The sequence below is a fragment of the Mya arenaria genome, chromosome 7 (assembly GCF_026914265.1).
Source record: "Mya arenaria isolate MELC-2E11 chromosome 7, ASM2691426v1".
Taxonomy (NCBI): domain Eukaryota; kingdom Metazoa; phylum Mollusca; class Bivalvia; order Myida; family Myidae; genus Mya; species Mya arenaria.
In genome coordinates this window covers 65,086,396-65,104,183 of record NC_069128.1, presented here as the reverse complement: position 1 = coordinate 65,104,183, position 17,788 = coordinate 65,086,396, and the positions used below count along the sequence as shown (strand labels likewise).

Sequence of the window (17,788 nt, the reverse complement as noted above, 5' to 3'; positions counted from 1 at the left end):
TCATCAGAAAATGGTAACACTTTTAAGACAAACTAACAATTTTCAAACCATAGTTGATCAGTACAATAGCCATCAAGAGATTGAAGAATATCCGAATAGATGTAAATTCATTCCCTTTTTAACCGCATATACAGGACTTAAAGACGAGCCCATAGTACGAGAATAATCAACGTCCAAGACATTTTTTTTTTGGATTGTCAATAGTGGTATATAACAAACCGAACAAATTGGATAATGTAAGTCTGTGCTTAAACAGTTGTCTAAAGTGTTTAAAAAATACAAAAAATGGCTCAAGCTCAGATACGTTTTTCTAACCAGTTGCAGACATATTTGAGAGGTTTTGGTTTTGAAAATGTCTCTTGGTCACCAATAAGAAGGGAAATTACATGCACACTTGGTGATAAATTTGTCATAGTTGTGAAAGAGAAACAGCAACGCATTAAAATAATATTTAAAAAGGGTCACCAAAGTCTTCAATTACCATTTGATATTTTTGAAACTCTCTGTGATATGAAGGAAAGTGTTCAGTTATTGGCTTCATTCTTACACGGACAGTCGAAATGACAACTTCAAAACTATTAGAGTTTGAATATAGTTCTCCAAGCATGCTATTCTATCAAGACAGACTTAAAACGTTCGACATGTGGCCACCTCAAATAGAACCAAACAAGTTCCAATTATCTTCAGCAGGATTTTATTATACTGGCAGAAATGACACAGTAGAGTGTTTTTCTTGCGGTTTGCGATTACATCAGTGGCAGAAAGGAGACGAGTCGTTGTTAGAACATAAAACACGTTCTCCAAGTTGTTTATTTTTGAACATAATTGGACATCATAAAAACGACATTTCATGGCAGCATAAGGACACCCGGTCTTCGTCCTCCAATGACTCATCCCGAGCACCATGGACGTGGACCGAACCTCTGGCGGGTTTTCAATATGGCGATATCCCCGGATGATCTGAAAATTCAAATTTGAATTTTTCCGTTACCATATGTAACTATAAAAGACATACAACACAGCACAAACATTGTGAGGTTATGGGTATGGTGACTAGACAACTTTGCTATGGTTGCCAGATGGATCTCCCATCTCAAAAAGATCACGATTGTATCATGGATACAGACCCTGATGATGATGAGTATAAAATAGAACGTTACTTTAGTGACATGCTAAACGCAGTTAATGAAAAAAATATACTACAAAGTTGGGAAGAAATTGTGCGCATTTCAAACATTTCCTCTGAAATGATTGATTTACACAAACATTTGCTAGAGAACAATGACTATTTGCAGATAATGAAAACCGAGCGGTGGTGTGAAAAAATGAAAAGAATGGTGTTGACAATCAATCGCATTGAAGATCGACTGTTTCGTCCATCACGTTGAGCAAAAGAATATTTACAACACATCAAAATGGACATATTATGCAATGTAGTATGCGTTTTACTGCATTTTTCTTCAAAAAAAGAATTAATGAGAAATTTAGAACTCTGGCATTGTGTGGCGTAAAATGATTTGTTATATTTATTACTTCACGAATTTCCTTTTTGCATGTTTCAAATAAATATTTAATTCACTTTATGTACATGTATGTCATTGTATGTATATGCTTGTATGATCATCAGCTGACTTATTTTATACATGTTTAGTTTCAAATAAATGTATTTATATCTATACATGTTTTCATTTCCTTGCTTTAGTTTAATTAACAACCCATGTGTCCCATAATATAAACTACTTACAACGATGATCATGTTTAATCATGGATAAAACGCAGAAGGAACATATCCTATCACAATATTATTTCGATTCTAAAAACGCAGGCAGCTTTTTGGGTGCAAAAAAGTTACACAGGATATTAAACCAAAACTATCCAAGAGTATTTACTACTTATTTCATACAGAAATGGCTCAACAATCAAGATTCGTATGCCATTCAACGTCAGGCGAGACATACATATAAAAGACCACGTGTTGAAGTGGCGGGTATGAACGATCAGGGTGATATGGATTTAATGGCAGTTGATAACATTGCTAAATACAATGATGGAGTTAAATACCTACTCATTGTTATAGATATATTTTCACGTTTTCTATCCGTTCGACCCTTAGTTAATAAAAAATCTAACACGGTATTGTTAGCAATCAAGGATATTCTTAGTGTTCATAAGTTTAAAAAGTTAAGAACGGACCGAGGTTCTGAATTTATCAATCGTGAATTAAAAGCGTTTATGCAAAAGAAGAGAGTTTACTTGTTTAATACACAAAGCACCGCTAAAGCAAACTATGCAGAGCGAGTCATTCGTACCCTTCGTGGTATGATATTTAGAATGTTAAGATATCAGCGAAATTATAGATATATAGATCACCTTCAAGATATTGTAAATAGTTACAATAATTCCCCTCATCGGAGTTTGGATGGATTAGCACCAAGTGATGTTACAAAGAAAAACGAGACACAACTTTGGAGTAAAATGTATCTAAAACCTAAAAAATTCCCCAAAACGCCTCCTCGCTTTAAATATAAAATTGGTGATTTGGTTAGATTAAGTTACACGAAACATCCCTTTAGAAGAGCTTATCAACAACAATATACTACAGAAGTTTTTAAAATAAAGAGCAAGATTTTCAAACAAGGTTTTCCATTGTATAAGATCATAGACTTGAATAAAGAACCAATATCAGGTTATGTGAATCAAAATGAAATAATTCCTGTTGATAAAGATGCAGACAGTCTTTGGTATGTTGATAAAGTTTTAAAAAAGAGAAAAGTCAAAGGGAAATTAGAGTATTTTGTTCGATGGGAAGGATTTCCAAAATCATTTGATAGCTGGATTAATGCAGATCAAGTTCAAGAACAATAAAAATGGAACGTTATGTGTTTGTGAGAGACAATGAGAGCAATGATATTTTTATTGATAATAAACCGTATAGCTTTAAAGTGCAGTTGAAGTTACCACTTCATTTTGATGGATATTGGAAAGTAGCTTTAAAAGAAATCTGTTTACAAACAGACTATAAAGTTAAAAAGAAGGATTTAACTGACACCATATTTATTTATTCGAATATATCTAATGAAAGCATTGTAAATGGCAGTGAACACGCATTACTGAGAAGAGTGGGAAAAAATTACGATAAAAAATGGAGTTATGTGTTTGATACTCCATTTTATTTACCATTAAATAAAACAGAGTTTCGGGAAATGGAATTTGATATAAAGACAGTAGACAACAATTTTGCAACATTTGTTGATTCACCGGTCTACCTCACACTTCACTTCAAACGTTACTCATTTTACCCTAATTATGAATCGCTCTAAGTTGTATGTACAAACCCAGAAAAATGGATTAATTACTTTAAACAAAATAAATCACAGGTTGGGAAAGGATTTGCCATACCTCATAAGGCTTCCGCTGAGAGCAGTGACTTGACATTGAACGTGACTTCCCCCACACAGCAAATTGTAAATCAAGCGAAAAGCGAACTGAAACGAGAAGGTATAAAAACACCTGAAGTATCATCTTTTTCGCATACATCATCCAATCAGTCAAACGTTAAGGGTTCAATCAAAAAGGTAAAACAACACGGAAAGACAGCGAAAATAGATCAAAATACCACCAAAATAAACGTTAAAAAAGGATTGAAAAAAGCATCAAAATCCGTGAAAAAGACATCAATAACTACAGAAAAAAACTTTAAAAACGGTGCTACAAAAGTGAACAGAAAAACTTCAAGACCAGTCCAGGACATATTCACTTATTAAAAATGTCATACTTTTTACAAGATGGATTTTCTGAGGGTGTTCCAAATGAACTATTATTATTTGATTTACCACCTACACAAGTTGCTGTCAGTGATGTGCATTACCAAGAAATTCGACCTTTATCACAAGTGTCAGATGATACTCCTATCGAGTTCCAAATAAGTGGACAAAATTCAATGGACTATCTCGATCTTCGAGGAACACAATTATGTGTGAAATTAAAAGTTACTTATCCAGATGGTAGTGATATTACAAGTGTTAAAGTGGGACCTGTAAATTTATTCTAACAAGCATTATTTTCAGCCACTGAAGTCTCATTACAAAACAAAGCTGTAATTTCTTCAAATTACAATCCATATAATGCAATGATTCAGACTTTGTTACACAGCGGTCATGATGCTAGCCATTCGCAATTATTATCTCAATTATATATTAAAGATGATAATGACAGTACTGGAGCAGTTATTACGGATGCCAGCGCTGGTAATAATGGTCTCTTTTTAAGATCAGAATACATTAAAGGCTCCAAGATTCTGGAGCTTCAAGGACCAATATATCACAGTTTATTTACTATTAAACGCTATTTACTAAATCAAGTTGATGTCAAATTGAAATTATACCGAAGCTCTCCAGCATTTTGTTTATCAGCAGGGGATGCATCTCCCAACTATAAAATAAAGATTATAGACATTTACTTACTAGCAAAGAAGGTAAGAGTCAATCCAGCTCTTATTGTAGCTCATGCAGAGTTGTTGAAAAACAGCACAGCTAAATATCCATTTGACAGAGTAGAGTGTCGATCGCAAAGTCTTGCTGCTGGAAGTACAATGTTTACATGGGATAATTTGTTTCAAGGACAAAAAAACAAACAAAGTAGTTGTAACTTTTGTAAAATCAAAGGCTTTATTTGGAGATTACAAATCGAATCCATTTCATTTCTTAAACTGTAACAGTCAAAGCATATGTTTTATGTGGATGGTGTTCCAGTGTGGGGTAGCCCATTAAAATTAAATTTTGATGCATCTGAAGGGCAATCTTTTATGAGAGCCTACACAAACATGTTTCTAACAAATGGACAGTGGGGCAAAAACTCAGGACTGGATATAAATAGAGAGGACTTTGCCAAATCATCAACACTTTTTTCGTTTCAGTTAGAACCAAACTTTTTAGATGACAACACATTTCTTTCTCTTGTTAAAACAGGCAATGTGCGTTTAGAGGTTCAGTTTAAGACATCATTGACAGATACAACAAGTTGTATTGTACATAGTAGCCCTCCTGCTTTTTTTCAAATCAATTCACAAAGAGACATAATTACAGAATGAATACATCCCAAATTCAGTGTTGTTTAGATTGTTTCCCTTTGCTAAGAAAGTCTGTACTTGGTGTTTATGCAGCAAATGAACTTCCTACAGAAATGAATATTCCATGTGGATTTATAGCAAATACAGATGATCATACAAAGACAGGAAGGCATTGGTGTGCCTTTTACTTTCCAAACTCTACCACCATAGAATATTTTGATAGTTATGGAATGCCTGTCAACTACTTTAATGACTATTTCCCTCAATACACATCAAATTTTTCATCACTTATAACAAATTCAAAACAATTACAAAGATTGTATAGTGATGTGTGTGGAATGTACTGTTTATTTTTCTTGATTCATAGATTGAATGGTGTATTGTTTTATGATATTGTAAATATGTTTTCCAATGATGTTCATAGTAATGATTTATTTGTATACAATTATGTCAGTAGCATGTTTAATGACTGTGTACAAAATCAATGTGTTTTTAACCAATCATGTAGAGCATTAATAAAAAATGTATAACTACATTAAAAGTGTTGTTGTTTTTCAATCTTAAGATCATTTATATTGCTGAAGTCTTCGTATTAACATCATGACAAACACTGTTGTGAAATTTGAAAGTCCAGCTACTTGCATTATAGCTGGAGCGAGTGGAAGCGGAAAATCTACCTTTCTTTTTGAACTTTTTAAGAGTGCAAATTCCATGTTTAATGATGCTCTAAGAAAAATTATATACTGTTATTCAACTTATCAACCATTATATGACAGCATGAAAACATATGTGCAAAACATAGAATTCTTTGAAGGTTTACCATCTAAAGAAGATATGGATCTTTGGGCATACGACTCTGGATTTAAGATTTTAGTCATTGATGATTTAGTGCAAAAGGCTTCAGAAAGTATTGACATTGTGAACTTATTTACGATTTATAGTCACCACAAAAATTTTCAGTGTTTTTTGTGGTACAAAATCTGTTTTCTGGAGGAAAGTATTTCCGAACTATTAGTCTGAATAGTCATTACTTTGTATTGTTTAATAACCAAAGAGACCAACTTCAGATTCAAACACTTGTTCGTCAAATGTTTCCAGGTGATTTGAAATATTTTATGGATGCCTATAAAAAAGCAATACAAAACAAATACTCTTACTTACTCGTTGATGTAAGCCCACATTCAAACAAGTTGTATAAATTGCGCACCAACATATTTCCCTCTCAGACGTTGATTGTCTTTCGACCTGAAAAAGAAAAATATGAGTGAAAAAATGGAAAAGGAAAAGTATTTTTTAAAATTTCTCTTAAACACAAGTGAAAATCAAAAAATGCTGATAAAAGCATTAACAAAATCACAAATGAGTGTGATTGTGGAAGTGGTTTACAATATTCTCATTGGAAATCTAAAAATTTCCGACAATATCAAAAAGTCATTGAAAAGATATAGGAATGTCATTCGTAAGTTTGTGGTAAAAGGGCTATCACAAAAAAAGAGAAGAGCTCTCCTCCTAAAAAATTTTAAGCAATTTATTTTATTAATACAACCTTGTGAGTCATGGCTCAAGAACTAGTATTGATTTCAAAATCAAAATATGAACATATGAGGAAGGAATTTACAAAAAGTGATAACAATAACCAGTTTCATCATAAGAAATTGAAACAATCATCAATACATAATAAATTGAACGATGATACAAGAGATATTAAGGATACTTCACATCAAAAAGGAGGACAACTTTTAAATCCAAAGAAAAAAAAGTTTGTAAAACGATCAAATATTGTTTTTGAAAAAGCATGGCCTACTACAAAAGATTTATTAGAAACAAAAGGTCGTAAAAGAACAACTACAAAGACAGAACAATCACCAAAGAAAAAAATGAAAATTGAGCTTAAAACGACAAAAGCTATTGTTAGGAAAAAAACAACCCAAGAAAAGTGGATCGTTTACAATGTATAAGCGGGAAAAGGTAGAATATTTAAAGCATTTCTGACTTGAAGTGGGATCAGTTTAACATTAACCTTCAAACATGGATGATCAAAGTTTTAGTGATTACCTTACTTCAAAATATGCGCATGAATATGAGGAATATCAGAGACAAAAAAGGATAAAATTGGATTCAAAAATATTTGAGTGTGATACTTGTGGAAAACACTTTAAGAACAAGACTACTTTGATATCTCATGCGCTCACACACAAAAGTTTTTACAATTGTGAAGTTTGTGGAGACAAATTTAAAAGAAAAGATTATCTTAAAAAACACTTGTCTAGAAAACATCAACAAACTGGTGGAAAAATAACTCCATATAATCAAATACCTCCAAGCAGCGACACCCAAAGCTCCTCTTCAACAAGCAATGTAGATCATACAACAGGACTTCTCACCACTTCACAACTTCAGAACGAGCACAGCTACAGTCAGCTATCTACACCATCTTCTACTGCAAGAACACCGCTCTCTCCAAGTCCGCACCTTCAAAATGAACACAACTACAGTCAATTATCTACACCATCTTCGACTGCATGAACACCATCATCAACACCATCATCAACACCAACTTCCACTGCAAGAACACCATCATCTAAAACAATGGACCACAGTTATGAACATGCTATTAATGAAAACATTCAAGATTTCACCATACAACCAAATCAACATGAACAATATGATCTGCTGGCATTTTTTGCCAATGCCAATAAAAACATTCAAAATATTTTAGAAAAAAGACTTCAATTGTATCCTATTAAATGGTATTTATCAGTGCAGGTTGAGCTAGTGAAACACACAAAAGATGGAGACAATACATCAACTCCACATTTTAGATCTAAGAGTTATAGAAGTTTAAATTTGATAACATTTGATGAAAACAACTTAAATGAAGCATTTCAAAAAATGTTTGAAAGTTTTGAAAAGTACATAAGAGAAAGCTCTGGGTGGGTTCTCAAACAAGTATTAAGTATAACTGTGCACACTGTGAAATATTCTCCAGTGTCCGGATCTAGTTTTGTAGAGCTACCAAAGCCTCTTATTAACTATCAAAGTTTACTAAACATCAGAAATCTTGACCAAAAGTGGTTTCTATGGTGTTGTTTAGCATCCCTTCATCCCTTGGATTCCCCTCTGGTGAGTGATTATGAACAATTTGAAAATGAATTAAACACAAAAGGTCTGCTGTTTCCAATGTCATTGAATCAAATAAATCAATTTGAGAAGCAAAACCCATTTTTGTCTGTAAATGTGTTTACTTTTGAAGACAATGATGTTCTTCCACTACGCATTACAAATTGCCAAAACAGACTCCATCATATTGACTTATTGCTTTTGCAATCAGAAAACAGTTCACATTATGTGCTTATAAAAGACATAAACAGGTTTCTTAGTCATGGTAAGAAAGGACATCGTGCATATTACTATTGTCGATATTGCCTCCATGGATTTAGTAAACAAAGTTTATTAGATGATCACCTTTCATACTGTCAAGTCTATGATGCTCAAAAAATTGAACTTCCATCAGGAGCAGACTGCTTTCTTGAATTTAAAGATTATGAAAAAACACTGCGTGTCCCTTATGTTATTGTGGCTGATTTTGAAACATTAAATAAACCAATAGAGACTAACAACCAAACAGCTTCAACATAAAAAAAATCAATTGTAAGAACCCTGTTCCTTTGGATATAAAGTTATTTCAACTGATTCAAAATTAACCAAAGATACTGTTATCTACAGAGGTCCAGATGCACCCAAAAAATTGTTAGAATGTCTTTTACGAGAAAGTCATGAAATACAGCAACATATGCAAAATATCAAACCCCTAGTTTTAAAGGAAAGTGAAGAAAAACAGTTCGAACAAGCAAACACATGTTGTTTATGTCAAAAAGTATTTGGTAACAAGGAAAAGAAAGCAAGACATCATGATCACACAAGTGGGAAATACATAGGAGCTGCACATATGAATTGTAATTTACAATGTACTACCGGTAAACAACCCAGTTTCATCCCAGTCATCTTCCACAATCTTAAAAATTTTGATGGTCATTTGCTTTGTCAAAGCATTGGTACATTTAAAAATTATAAAATCAATTGCATCCCACAGTCAGTTGAAAAGTATATCAGTTTTAGTATTGGAAATCTTAGGTTTATTGACTCTTTGGGTTTTCTCCCTTCATCTCTTGGGACTCTTGTAGATAACTTAGCTCAAAATGGCCCACAGTCTTTCCATCACTTTCATTCAGAAATCAAAGATCATGGAAACCTCCTGCTAAGAAAGGGTGTTTATCCTTATGAGTTCATGACTGACTGGGATAAATTTGAAGATGCTGATCTTCCAGCAATAGAGAATTTTTACTCTTCATTGACTGAGGAAAATATATCAAAAGAAGACTATGAACATGCAAAGAAAGTATATCAAACATTTAAACTAAAAAGTCTTGGAGAATACCATGATCTCTATTTAAAAACAGACATATTGTTATTAGCTGATGTTTTTGAAAATTTTCGTGATATGTCACTGAAGTGTTATGGTTTAGACCCTTGTCACTTTTACACCAGTCCGGGATTGAGCTGGCAGGCAATGTTGAAAATGACTGAAGTCACTCTTGAGCTCATGACAGACATTGATCAAATTTTATTTATCGAAAAAGGTATTCGAGGTGGTATTAGTCAAATATCAAATAGATACAAAAAAGCAAACAATGAGTATTTGAATGATTATGATCCTACAAAAGAAACCTCATTTCTAGCTTATTATGATGTCAATAATCTTTATGGTTACAGTATGTCACAACAACTACCAACAGGCTTCTTTAAGTTTTTAGAGAAGGAAGAAATTGATACTTTTGAACCTGAAAAAATACCAGAGGATGGATCTAAGGGGTATATTCTAGAAGTAGATCTAGAATATCCAAAACATTAACATGACAGTCATAACGACTACCCATTAGCTCCGGAACGTAAATTCACACCCAATGAAAAATTATCTCCTTATGCTCAACATGTGTTGAAACATTTACACAACAGTGAGGAACTTCCACCCAGAGCAAAGGTGGAAAAATTACTCACCACTTTAGAAAACAAACAGAATTATGTACTTCACTATCGCAACCTGCAACTGTATCTCCAACTCGGTCTAAAATTGAAAAAAATACATAAAGTATTAGAGTTCCAACAAGAGGCTTTCATGAAACCCTACGTTGAGTTCAACACCAAAATGCGACAACAAGCCAAGACTGCTTTCGAGAAGAACTTCTTCAAACTTATGAACAACTCGGTCTTCGGTAAGGTTGTTGTTTTTTGTTGTTGTTTTTGTTTGTTTTTTGGGGGTTCGTGTTAATTATTGCATTGTTATCATTTTTGTATGATCTGCCCGTATATAATTTATACAATAAATTTATTGTCACTTCCATACCACTAATACTTATCTACAAAAACAACTGTTCAATAATTGTCAGGCGTAGTTTCACTTTTTGGTATTTCATTCATCTTCAATCAGACGCTTACTAAAACTGACCAAAACTAACTACCGGCAAGTAAAAAGTGCATTTTTCGGTCCCATTTTCATATCCCTCATCCAAAACACAGGTATCTAAGATAACGACGGATACCATCATAAAAACATATATTGAGCAGTTCAGAGTAAAGATTAACATGATGAAAAGTTACTTACCAAATTTTTTGTTTACTTTCAGGAAAAACCATGGAAAATCTTCGGAAGCATCGGTCCGTAGAACTTGTTCATACAGAAAAACGACTACAGAAGGTGTCATCCAAACCCACTTATAAGATGCACCGGATTTTTTCTGAAGACCTTGTTGGTGTTGAATTAAGTCGCAAAAAAATAAATTAGATAAACCAATTTTTGTTGGAATGAGTATCCTTGATTTGTCAAAATATACCATGTACGATTTTTATTATAATCATTTGAAAAATGTGTATGGTAGCAACGTTGAGCTAGAATTAACGGACACAGATTCATTTTTAGTATCATGTACAACACCGGACATTTTCCAAGATATGTTGGCCTATTCACATTTGTTTGACACTTCAGATTTCTCTAAAGATCATTTTTTATATAGTGACTTCAACAAAAAAGTAATGGGAAAAATGAAAAGTGAAACAAATGAGAAATGTATTAGTGAATATTGCGGTTTGCGATCGAAAATGTATGCATTTAAGTGTGATGATATAGACGAGAAAAGAGCAAAAGGGATATCAAAAGCGGTTGTTAAAAAATCATTGACTCTTAATGATTATAAACATGTATTATTTAATAATTCTCAAATGCACTCAACAATGCATTCATTAAGAAGTCATAACCATAAAATTTATCTGGAAACAATCAGCAAAGTAGGATTATCTAGTTTTGATGACAAAAGATTTTTATTAGAAGATGGAATTAAATCATATGCTTATGGACATTATAAGATACAAGACATATAATTTCTATGTTTTATACCAAATTACATCTAATTTCATGTAATTTCATGTGATGTTATCTACTGCTCTACTGTTGAAATGTAACCTAAAATAAATAAAAAAATAAATAAAAATGTATGATCTTTGTTAAACAAATTGTTTGAATTCAATTATAATCAACTTTATTTGTATTTGCATTGTATTGTACTTATCAGAAAATAAATATTAAAATCTTGTATGATATTTTATTTATTGATACAACATACCGGAATGGTATAAAATAGCTCGTCAGACATGTCCTCAACTTATAAATCTCAATTTGGTCTTGTTAAATGTTAAAATATTGTATTAATGGAATGAAATAGTTATACACAAAAATAAATAAAAAAAACATTCACGTTTTCATTACAATAAGATCGAACACATCTTGACATTTCTGTAGGGTTGATTTAATGAAATGTAAACGATACATCATACCTTTAAGGTATGAGGTTATTTGATAAAGAAATTGTGTGAATCCTTTACCGATTTAATAAAAATAGTGAAACTCAAAAGAAGCTAAGAGAGGACAAAACTGTTATATCTTCAAAACCTACTTTTGGTGGTCAAAATAAAAGATTATTTAGTAAGTTGTTTGAAAAACTTTCATGTCATTGTAAGGTTCAACGGAGGTGTCCATAATGATAAACAGAGTCCAGTGAATCGAGCGCTGGCATTTGACAATGGTTTAATAAGTGATTTATTGTGATAGCTCACCACAGAGGAAGAGCTTTAGTCACCCTGAATGATAAACTAGATATATGATAACGACAATCTCGTCTTTTGAGCCATCAGCAGCTCATTTAACTGTCTTCACTTTTAAGTCATTACAATGGGTACGTTGGAGAGTAATTGGGTGGCTATTAGATATGGTGTTGTTGTACGAATTGACACTAAACGGTCAGGCTTTAGTCATTCAATTTCTTGAAATCACTTTCGATCACGCGATGGCTGGGTTCTGATGAACTTTTGTTTGTCAATGCCCTGTGATCTTACATATAAAAGAATCCGTTTGATCACATATAAAGATGGTGGAGGTTATGATAAGTCCATCGTCTGATGAGGGAAAATAATACCATTAAATAGATCCTAGGTCTATGACCCTATGTTAGAAACGTTGGATGAGTTGTCCTTTGACATACAATACACTGATGTGGTTAGTGTGACAATGCTATTGTATATATCCCTTCTATTGACATGAATACTGTTAATCAATGGAGACCCAGTTAAACAATGACCCTTTGTCTTGGATTTTAAACAATGGTTAAACATAACCGCTAAGAGCGGGAAATCGCCAAATATGACCGCGAGAGTCCCCATGGCCGTTAACGCGGGAAATCGTCAAACATGGCCGCGAGAGTCCCCTGGCCGTTAACGCGGGAAATCGCCAAAGATGGCCGCTAACGCGGGAAACCGCCAAAGATGGCCGTGAGAGTCCCCTTTTTACCCTACTTACAGTTCATATTTTTAAGTTATTTCCTTTTAATTACCACTTAAAAGGATAAATAATGTGTCTTGCTATTTACCTTACGTTCATACATTGTGCACTTGTACTGATCAGGAGGCAAAAGGAATACTTATATATGTATTTACGTGTTTCCAGTGTAACTGACATTTCTGCATTTTTTATCTATATTACACTGTTATGTGACTAGATACTCACATCACTAATAGACTGCCAAACGTTTAACCGAGAAATAATTAAAGGACTTTATTTTAGGCAACGAATGTGCCAAGTGATAAAATATCCAATATGATATAGCATTGGGTGAAACCCGTAATGGAAAGGTAACAATCGAGCAAAATAGTTGCTGAATATCTTTTCTTAAACTAGTTCAATATTTCTTAAATATTTGAATGACAACTCGTGTAAGATTCTATATATATTCATTAAGTGCGCAAATGGGTGAGGACGGCAAGGAATTAAAATGTTTGAAAACCTGCGTTTTATTAGTTTTATGATCAAAACTACTCAATCAACACGGCTTTGTAGTTTTTAGCTCGACTATTCGAAGAATAAGGAGGGCTATACTACTATGAGCCCCAGTGTCGTCGTCTGGTTAAAGTTTTAGGGCAAGTTGGGAGTTTCATTTATAAATCCAATACTCATCATTCAATTCACCTAATACTTCGTACAGTTGTTCAGAGCCATCACTACATATTATCATTTATTCATATTATGGCCCCTGATTGACTATGTAACTGAGGTCTAGGTTTTAGGGCAGGTTGGCATATTTATTTAACTTATTTTTCCTTCATTCAAAAGACTTAATACTTCACACAGTTTTTCGTGACCATCACACAATGAAGTTACGTAACTCCATATTATCCTTTATACAATTTATGGCCCCTGATTGACCAAGGAACTAAGGTTAAAGTTTAAGGGCAGGTTAAAGTTTTGGGGCAAGTTGGGATTTTATTAATAAAAACTTCTATACACTTCATTCAATCGTCTTAATACTTAGCAGAATTATTGACGACCATCTTACAACAAGGTTACATAACTCCATTTTAACCCTAAAACAATTTATGGGTTTTTATTGACTTTTTTCATTTATTTTTTTTCTTTTGAAAGGTACATTTTTATATTCTTAACCAGGATTTCACAAAGGGAAAACTATTAATTAGAATGACTTGCGTCATTGTTCGGGAGAGCAGCGTCAGTCACCTTATGTATCGAATAATTTGAGCTGGGTTTGACATATAGTGACCAGACTCGGTATATCGGAATATTTTATGGATACCTTTCATGGGATTGCGTTTGAGGCCCCTAGAATCAAGGTCGAGGTTAAAGTTACTATTTATAGAAAAATGGTTATTATTGATACTATTGAATAACTTAGGTAAGGGTCGACATACTGCCACCAAATAGTATATATATGAAGATTTTTCCAGAGAACTTTCATGAGATAATGTTTTGGGCCTCAAGAGTTATGGTCAAGGTCACTGTTGCTAAAAATGGAAAATGGTTAGTACTGAATAGCTTATGTAATGGTTGACAAACTTGGTATATAGGACAAGTTTATGGAGACCGTCCATTGGATTGCCTTTCAGCCCCCTAGGAGCAAGGTCACTGTTACTAAAAATAGATTACCGGTTGGTACTAAATAACTTTAGTTATGGTTGACATACTGTTACCAAACCTGATATGTAGGAAGAGTTTATGGAGGACTTCCATGGGATTGTGTTTGGGGCCCCAAGGATCAAGGTCTCTTTTACAAAAAAATAAAAGAAAGCAGTTGAAATGAATCTCTTCTGCCAAGCATTAAAAAGCCCGGTTTTGTCACATGGTGGTTCTTGTTAACTTTTTAGTTTGACTTTTATTGCTTTTGACAGGCACATTTTACATCATTGTTTTCACTTCCAAGACAAAGCGGCGTATACGAGCGCGCTGTCTTACGACAGCTCTTGTTTGATGATACATTCTCAAATAAGATAAGGAAAATATTTAAGAAAATATTGCAAAATTCATCAAGCAAATATCGTTTTTTTGAATAACTGCGTCGACACAAAGCCACACGACATTGTTGATCAGGTAGTCTATTAATTTGACCAAAAATATTTATAATGTACGAAGCCATTTCTATGTAAACTACATTGTGCTTGCTTCACACTGAATCTCTTTTCTAAATAAATTCTGAAACCGTTATGTGTTGGTGTACCTTACTTTTGCACTAAGCAGTTCACACACACACACACACACACACACGCACACACACACACACACACACACACACACACACACATATATATATATATATGTATATATATATATATATATATATATTATCAAAATGTGGTGAATGATAAGGGTAGCATACTTTAAACAAGCGACTAGTTGACACTTATTAAACAAGAACATATTCTCGTGTCAGTTGTTATTAGGCTTAATAATTGCAACCAAATAGAAATAGATATAAAAAGGTAGTCCGGAAAACACATTTAATTATTCGAACAAACCTCAAATCCATAATAAGAGTTCTTCTTCTTTTCACTTCAATACCGCGCTTGGGGCTTTCGGAAGTCTTTAGCCATCCCAGCGATTTGTATAGATCTGTATGCACAGATATATTGATAATCGCTGTTTGCACGTCATTATACATGAATATACGTCTTGAAATACATGTTTATAATTTAAGTATTGACCAATTGATTTCGATTTGACTGAATAAGGTTATTGTAAAGCTCAAGTTTTGTTTCCCTTTTTATTTCCCTTAGCGTCACACAGGGTGCCAACTTTCATGAGGATTGTTGAATTGGATAATTTTAATTTTGGGCTATGTTTAAAGAATCGGTTATTCGTTTACTGATTGAAAAATCGTTGATAAACGATATAAATGGGCAATAAAGATAAGGACTAATAGACAACCATGTTTATAATACCTCAGATTTTGAGGAACTTATGCAAGGATTAAATTAGGCCTCTAAGTTTTATAGATATGAGTTATGATATTTATTTTGAGAGAACCCGAGAAGGGTTAGAAACCACAACCTCTTATGTCTGACATGAAACCTACATAAAACTTCTTTTTAAACAAATCTTTAAAGGAGATTATAAGAAAAAAATAGAACGAAAAAGGTCGAAAGTACTTGTGGAGTGATTTATCAAGCTTATGGTTAACTAATTACACTATTTTGAGATTACATGTATGTATATCTTTTATATTCAATTAAAAAGGCAGTCATTTAACACCTCAGTTTTTAAACTACAGTGTTTAGTACAGTGTTTTAAGAAAATGAAATATCTTAACTCTTCTACTTATTGAGTGAAGAAAACAGTGAAAATTTCATAGCAACTAATTATTTGAATTAAATACTTAATTTTTAATCGATTTAACCCTTAAAGAGATATCTTCAGAACTATTTTATTATATTGGATTTTTTAAATGTACTAATCAAACAAATTATGTAATCTCTATATTTCAGTTATGCACAAACAATATATTCCAAAGCGAAACTACCAACCTTCAGTGGATCGTCTTTGTACTCCTCCCTCAAAGAGTAGGCGTATCCTGAAAATGTCGTTCCAAATCGCCGCCACAATACTCTAATTCTTTAATACTCGTACTACACATTTTATTCTATTTATTCTGATACATACTTCTAGTACATTCTTTTCTTGCAAAATCAGTGCAATAACCTTCCTATAATTGAAATATCATTCCTTATTTAATCGATAAAATGTCAATGTAAATTTCATTTCATTTCTTTAGTATATCATCTTTAAGGAACAGTAGAAGAGTCCATCTATTTAAAACATACCTTCCGTTCACTTTTAATAGGTTTCGATGATTGAACTTATAAAACGAGAATGAGTCCATTAAAGAAATATTTGGATTTATTGTAAACACATTTTACATACGGAGGATCAATAAAATAATGTATCAAAGGCGTTTCGGAGCACGAGTCCTTATAGAAATCCCAAAAGACAAAAAAATAAATAAAAATAAAATGAAATATCTAAGACTTTGATTATAAAATGTGCATAGATATTCCATTTTATTTGATTTTGTTGTCTATTAGGATTACTATGAGGATGTACGTTCATCAATTCGCTTAATGTGATTCCCATACATTTCTTTCAAAGTAACCTTCATAAGAATCATTGTTTTCGACATGTATTCATCCTTTTCTGTACATTAAACAAATTTTATTAATTGTGTTACATCTTATTTTTGAGGAAGAGTGCACCTTTAACTCCAGGGAGTTATTTTTGCTGACAGTTTCTAGGCGTTAAACCAAAACTTATCAATACATTTTGGTGCATGTGTGCTCTGTCTGGAGTGTGTTGCTTCGTTAATTGTGCATTTCTCGTTTAAGGAAACACAAGTCTTCCACCCTTTAACAGAGTATTCGTGTTGTCGTGTACATACAACAGTGTTTTTCGTGACAGTGCCAAAATAGCCGTCGCACAATTTCAAGTCACTACCACACGTCGGGTGATATTTGAGCCACAGTTTAAAATATGCTCAAACTTACGCTCCGTTGAGGTCCCCTGGTGTTTTGTTTTTCTGCTTAGAAATTAAGATATTAGTTTAACAAGCACCAAATGAGTCTTTATGGACGGAAATGCAGTGTGATGGTTTATCATGTCAATTCACTTTTTGTTTTGCAAATACATGATACACATTGTCATGAACGACAATCATGGTGGTGCAATGTTTAACATAATTATAGCATAATATTGGTATGAAGAAAAGTATGCAAACTAAGCTGTAAGAAGTCAATGCCTTGATAATCATAATTAATCAAAGCATTATGTAGGAATTT

At 33.0% G+C, this 17,788-nt stretch overlaps 1 long non-coding RNA gene across 4 annotated transcripts; it reads right to left on the bottom strand.

Annotated features, from left to right (window-relative positions):
* Positions 1-830: 830 nt before the first annotated feature.
* On the bottom strand, positions 831-10,564 carry LOC128240060 (uncharacterized). Of its 4 annotated transcripts, XR_008262026.1 has the most exons (7): positions 10,473-10,563; positions 10,127-10,193; positions 7,386-7,540; positions 6,230-6,313; positions 4,464-4,580; positions 3,400-3,485; positions 831-960 (listed from the first exon to the last, which is right to left on the bottom strand). It is a non-coding gene; the product is annotated as an uncharacterized LOC128240060 (long non-coding RNA). The 4 variants fall into 4 exon arrangements; XR_008262028.1 differs by lacking the exon at positions 10,127-10,193 and having other exon boundaries at positions 10,528-10,564; XR_008262027.1 differs by lacking the exon at positions 10,127-10,193 and having other exon boundaries at positions 10,473-10,540.
* Between the last annotated feature and the right edge of the window lie 7,224 nt (positions 10,565-17,788).